At 35.7% G+C, this 7,035-nt stretch overlaps 1 non-coding gene across 1 annotated transcript; it reads left to right on the forward strand.

Moving 5' to 3' along the window:
• Positions 1 to 808: 808 nt before the first annotated feature.
• Positions 809 to 915, forward strand: LOC141602763 (small nucleolar RNA R71). Its single transcript, XR_012524673.1, has one exon. It is a non-coding gene; the product is annotated as a small nucleolar RNA R71 (small nucleolar RNA).
• The last annotated feature ends 6,120 nt before the right edge of the window (positions 916 to 7,035 follow it).

Here is a 7,035-nt window from a genome sequence, read left to right on the forward strand (position 1 = left end):
TTGCCCCTTTTGTCTTTGTGAGCTTGAAGATGCTAGTTGGGTCAATTGTGTTTCCAACATCTTGGTGTGAGCTAGAATGTTGTTGATGGTGGTATCCTTCGCTTGGCTATCCTTTTGCATTTGGGTGAAGAATTCTTGTTGATTCTTTTGCATTTGAAGGACCGCTTTTTGGACATCAAAACTTTGGTCATTGTGGTGATTGTATGGATTTTGATTTTGGTAACCTTGGTTTTGATTGAAAAAGGGTCTTTGGTTTTGATTTCTCATGGGTGGTGGAGTGTATGTTGTTTGAGGGTTTTGAACATTTTGGCTTTTGTATGAGAGATTTGGGTGGAACTTGGTATTTTCATTGTAAAAATTTGAATAAGGGGTACCGCTTTTGTAAGCTTGGAAAGCATTGACTTGCTCGGTTGTTCCCCTACATTCACTTTGATCATGACCTAAGGTTCCACAATTCTCACATATCCCACTTGGGATTGATGAGGATGCCGTCATGGCATTGACATGATGTTTTGATTTTGAGTTTTCCTCAAGTCTAGCCATAGCTTGTTCAAACTTCAAGTTGATAGTGTCAATGTGAGCACTAAGTTGAGCACCCAATTGAGTAACGGTGTCCACTTCATACTTTCCTCTAGTAGCCTTGCGAGGCCTACTATATTGCGAATTATGGACCGCCATTTCCTCAATCTTGTTCCATGTTTGATTGTCATCAACTTCGGTGAACATTCCATTTGATCCCATATTGAGAATGTTCCTTGAATCTTCATATAAACCATTCCAAAATTGTTGCACTAAAAACCATTCGCTAAGTCCATGGTGAGGACATGAGCGACAAACACCTTTGAACCGCTCCCAAGCTTCATACAAAGATTCTTCATCCCTTTGTTTAAAACTCGTGATTTGAGCTCTTAGCATATTGGTCTTTTCCGGTGGGTAGAATTTTTTGTAGAAAGCGAGAGCTAACTTCTTCCAAGAATCTATTCCAAGGGTGGCCTTATCAAGGCCCTTCAACCATTGCTTTGCGGTTCCGATTAACGAAAAAGGAAATAAGACCCATCTAATTTGGTCTTGAGTCACGCCCGTTTGAGAGATAGCATCACAATAATCGCAAAAGGTTTCCATATGAGAATGAGGGTCCTCACTTGGCATGCCCCCGAATTGGCTCCTCTCAACTAGTTGGATGAAGGCGGACTTGGCAATAAAATTTCCGGTAAGATGTTGTGGGGTAGGAGTACCGTTTGGTAGATTCTCCTCGGTGGGTGTAGAGTGGGACGAAAATTTAGGCATTGTAGGTGGATTTTGTGTGGTATTGTTTAATGGGTTCTCTTCTCCTTCTATTGCGAAAGGATTGACAAACTCACTAGTGGGTTGAACAACTTCACCAGCACCTCCCAAATTCCTCCTAACAAGTCTCCTATTATTCGTCAAGGTTCTTTCGATTTCACGGTCAAAAGGTAACAAATCTCTTTGTAACCTTCTAGACATGCAAAATATCAAACAACTAGAAAACAATTAGAACAAACCTTGAGGAGTTTTACTTCCCCAAGGTGAAAAAAAGACACAACTAAAAACAATAAAAGAAATCTAAAATCAATTAAACACCGTCCCCGGCAGCGGCGCCATTTTTGATCGGAGCCATTTAGTTCACAAATTAAGTAATTGTGGTCGTTGGTCAATGGTCGATACAAAACACAATTTATACTTCACAAACAACTCTACAAATTAGTAAAGAGGCAAGTAAAGGTCGGATCCCAAGGGACGGGTATTGAAAACGAAGATTTCTATTGCTACTAGTGGTGTCTAGGGGTGTCACAAGTTGGGTTGATGTAGAAGGTTACTAAACTAAAATAGCAATGAAAATAAACTAACAAGGTAAATGGAATAAGGGTGTAAACAATTGATTAAAAGCACTAGGGTGTCATGGGTTCATAGGGGATTCATGGGATATGATCATACAAACATGTTCTCAATTTATAAGCAAGCAATTATTGTTGTGATGGATTGAGTTGGGTTATATCTTACAATCCTAGGAAAGTTTGGGTCCCGGAGCCGAATCACATAGATTGTACAACACCTACAAGTCGACTTAATCTTTCCTACTTAACACATGCATGATCTAACAAGACTCGAGTTGGGTTATGTCTTACAAGTCAAGTTGAAGAGATAGTAGATGATAATAAATGCAAGGATTCATAGGCTTAGCATTTCATCAAACATAACATGTGCATGTATTAAGATCAAAACAAGCAAGCAAATAAGATATGAAAGCATATTGATTTAGGCATGAATCATCCCCATGTTGGTTTCCCCTAATCACCCATTAAACCCTAGCTAAGAGACTACTCACTCATTATCATATTGATCATGCTAGAAAGGTTGTCAATCATACTAACATAATGAAACATGATGAATAAATGAAAGTAATTAGCAATAATTAAAAAGGGATTAAGAGATTATACCTACTAATGATTCCAATAATAAAGCAAGAATAATAGAAGTACTTGAATCCTAGATTGAGAGGTTGTCAATCTCCCAATAATAACCCAAATGATCTTCAATTACCCAAAATAAAGTAAGAACAAGAGAGAGATTAAGGAACTAAAACTTGGATTAAAACTTGATTAATATTTGATTACAATATTGAAGAGAGATTTGATTGATATTAACTACACTAATTATTGATTAGAAGAACATGCTCCTCTAATTAGACTAATGGGGTATTTATAGTGAAAATTAGGGAGGATGCATTAGGGTTAACTAAGGGTTAAACTAGTAATTACACTTTTAAGTTGAGCAAGGAGACTCCGGTATTCAATGAGAGAAGGGCGTCTCCATTTTGTAACTTGAAGGACGAAACCATTGTCATCGCGATCCGAGCGGATGGAGGTCGAGACGGACGGATGGGGCATGGACGATCCGAGCGGATCAAGGCGTAAGACGCTCGGATTGGGCCTGGGGGATCCGAGCGGATCCTGGGTAAGGACGCTCGGATTGAGCTGGGCGGACGGACGGATCATGGATGATCCGTTCGGATTCTTCTACAGCGTCATTCCTTCTTCTTTTCTTTCCTTTTCTTCATAGAATCCTTGGGGATTTCCTTGGGGACTCAAGGATCCTTTCTCAACATTGATCTTCTACTTAGCTATGTACAAAGGCCTTCTAGTCTTGTCTCTCCTTGATGCTTGGTCATTGAATACGATCCATTTAGCCTCGTTTTGCCATGAAAATGCAAGATTCTTACTCCTTTCCTACCAAGGGATCAAAATCTCAAAGAATATGCAAAACAAAGATCTAAAGATAAGAAATGACCCAAATAGGCACTAAAAAGCATAGAAACAATGGTAATTCGGGGGCTAAATATGCGCCAATTATGGTCGCATCAGCAATGATGAGAAAAGATCCTTGCATCCCCGAGGAAATCCCCAAGGATCTTATGAAGAAAAAGGAAGAAAAGAAGAAGAAACGAGACTGTCCAGCAATCCGTGCGGATTGTCCTGAAGACGCCCGTCCTCCACCACCACAATCCGTGCGTCTTCTCCCCAAGACGCCCGGGCAGCAGCTCCAGAAGACGCCCGTCTTCTCCACAAGACGCCCGGGCAGAGACCACAGAATCCGCCCGTCCCGTGCTAAAGACGCCCGGATTCCAAGGCAGACCAATTTCTTTTCTTCAAGCTTCAAGAAAGATGCCCATCCTTCCAAAAAGACCGGCGTTTCCTTAAATAGGGACTTAATCGTCATTTAAGCCCTTAGTTAACCCTAATTCCTACACCTAGTCCCCACTATAAATACCCCATTAGTCTAATTAGAAGAGCATGTTCTTCTTAGAAATCTTTAGTGTAGTTAATATCAATCAAATCTCTCTTTAATTTTGTAATCAACAATTAATCAAGTTTTAATACAAGTTTTATTTCTTTAATCTCTCGTTTGTTCATCCTTTATTTTGGGTAATTGAAGATTATTTGGGTTATTATTGGGAGATTGACAACCTCTCAATCAAGCATCAAGTACTTCTTTTATTCTTTGCTTTATTATTGGAATCATTAGTAGGTATAATTCTCTTAATCCTTTTTTAATTATTGTTAATTACTTTCATTTATTCATCAAGTTTCACTTTGTTGGTATGATTGACAACCTTGCTAACATGTTCAACATGATAATGAGTGAGTAGTTCCTTAGCTAGGGTTAATGGGTAATTAGGGGAAACCAACATGGGGAATGATTCATGCTTAAATTAATATGCTTTCATGGTTTATTTGCTTGCTTGTTGTGATCTCAACTCATGCACATGTTATGTTTAATGAAATGTGAGCCTATGAATCCTTGCATTTTTTACCCATCACCTATCTTTTCAATGAGACTTGTAAGACATAAACCAACTCGAGTCTCATTAGACCATGCATGTTGTTGAGTAGGAAAGACTATGTCGACTTGTAGGTGTTGTACAATCTAATCGATTCGGCTCCGGGACCCAAACTTTCCTAGGATTGTAAGATATAAACCAACTCGATCCATCACAACAATAATTGCTTGCTTATAATTTGAGAACATGTTTGTATGATCAATTCCCATGAATCCCCTATGAACCCAGGACACCCTAGTGCTTTTTATCAATTGTTTACATCCCTTTTAATTCATCTTGCTTGTTTACTTTCATTGCTATTTAGTTTAGTGATCTTCTATTCAAACCCCAATTGTGACACCCCTAAGACACCACTAGTTGCAATAGAAATCTCATCTCAATTCCCGTCCCTTGGGATCCGACCTTTACTTGCCTCTTTACTAATTGTATAGTTGTTTGTGAAGCTATAAATTGTGTTTTGGTCTAGGTGCTCCTAACGACAAGTTACCGAAAAGATATAGTTCCCGACCAATATGAGGGGTGGTGATTGATGTGGTTTATTTGGAATAGGGAAGTTATGAAAAGGGTTTTCTAGTAGAGTCTCAATTGTAATGTTTGGTTGAAGTGTGGTTGTGGTATCAATATTTTATGGGGTGTGTGAATTTGGTTGATCAATGTTTGCCCGTGGAGGGTTCCGAACTCTATCAAGGGTCCTTGTCCTCAAGGTCCTAAATGTTGGGAAATGTGTCCTCAACAATAGTGCGATCACATGATTTAAATATCATTATTAAATCTCATTTTAAGAATACATGTGGGATGTAATATTTTACAGTCAACTGGTCCACACATATCGGTAAGGATTGGCTGACTAGAGTTTGACATTACTGTCGTGCGACGGTGGTGATCAGTTGATCCCCTTAGGTCATACCTATAGGGAAATACTCTTAATTGATTATTTAATTAATCGTATACCGATACGAGTTAATTAAATTGCTTAAAATTGACGGATGATTTTGTGAGTATAATTTACGTATCTTATTGTAAATATGATTAAATGAGATACGATGCGAGTAATCGAATTGTATCATTGCTCGGATGAAATTATTGTTTAAGGAAACAATTGAATTGAATGAATTATTATAAATACAATTTATTGTGATTTATAAATTAGTAAAATATTTTGGTACAAGTGATTATGAATTACTAAGTCGATTTTTGTATATGACGTATTTTTATTAATACGTTGATTTTTAATATGATAAAAATATATTGCATTGTAACATGTCATGTAACATGTAACATGTGACAAAATTGACAAATGACAAAATATAAAATGGACTTTCCATTTTATAAGTGCCGAAATATTAAGGGGGAGTTAGTGGAAAAATTATGTTGATTATTTTAATAAGAGAAAAACATAATTATTAAAGCCTAATTTATAGCCATGTAAGCCTACAAGCTTTTGAGAAGAGCAAAAACTAAAGGCATTGGGCATGCTACCCAATGCCATTTTTTCGGCCACCCTAAGGAAAGAAAAGGAGTTTTTCTTTTTCCAATTCATTCATTCATAGAATACAATAATTTTCTAGAGTAAGAAAATTAATATCCTCTCTACATCTTATGAGATTTCTAGAGAAATAAATCACAAAAATCCTCTTCTCTCTCAACCGAAATATATGAGAGAACAAAAATATTTTGTGTCAATATTTTTAAGTAAGACTAATTTTAATACTAGATCATATTATTTTAGTCTTTAAGATGTATTCCTTGGGTATATGCTTTTGGGAGGGATTCTACATTTGAATCCTTGTTCTTCCATTTGGAGAGCTCAAGAACAAAAGAGAAGGAGATCTCTTTTGTGCCCATAAGAACCGAAATTACAATGTAAGGGTGATTTCTTCTTTATTTTGCTACCTTGTTTGCATGCATAAGACCTTTATTTAATTTTATGACAAATTAATTTTAACATATATGAGTATGTTAGTATGTATATGAATCTACATTTCCTTCAATCGGTATCATGAGCCACGGTTGTTTGCATGCAAATCGGTTAAAAGTTTTTCCGAGTTATAAGAATAATAAATAAAACTTGTAAAATTTGTGTTATTATGATATATCACGAAATTATTTCATGCATGTTAATATTTCTGGTCCTAAAATGTTTTAGGATATTTTGGTTAATTTTTCGGATTTTTATTGTTCATATTTTACAATAATGGCATTTAAATATGATTTTATGAGTAAAAATGTCATTTTTGGTCTAAAATTAGCTATACTTCGAATTTTAATTTGATTTTTGGATATGTTGTCACATATTTTATTTTGAGATAACCTGTAAATTTTCATAATTTTTGGACTTGTTATGCTCGAAAAATGAATTTTTCATTATTAAATTCGGATTTAAGTGAAAAATAGGTTAATATGAGTTAAATTTCGAATCTGGTCATAGAAAATTAATATGTTGTCACATGCAATTTTACAAGATGTATGTAAAATAATTGGCTATAAATAAGTCTTTTTGCATGATTTATGAATTTTTGAAGAAAAATAGCATAAATAGTGACATTATTAGTGAAAAATTAATAAAACATAATCTATGACTTAGGAAAAACGTCTAATGTTGCATTTTATTATCTTTTTCAGATCTAAAATTGAAAATTTAATGAAAATAATTTTTCCATGTTTTTATGATTATT

This window comes from Silene latifolia, chromosome 9, assembly GCF_048544455.1.
Source record: "Silene latifolia isolate original U9 population chromosome 9, ASM4854445v1, whole genome shotgun sequence".
Classification (NCBI taxonomy): domain Eukaryota; kingdom Viridiplantae; phylum Streptophyta; class Magnoliopsida; order Caryophyllales; family Caryophyllaceae; genus Silene; species Silene latifolia.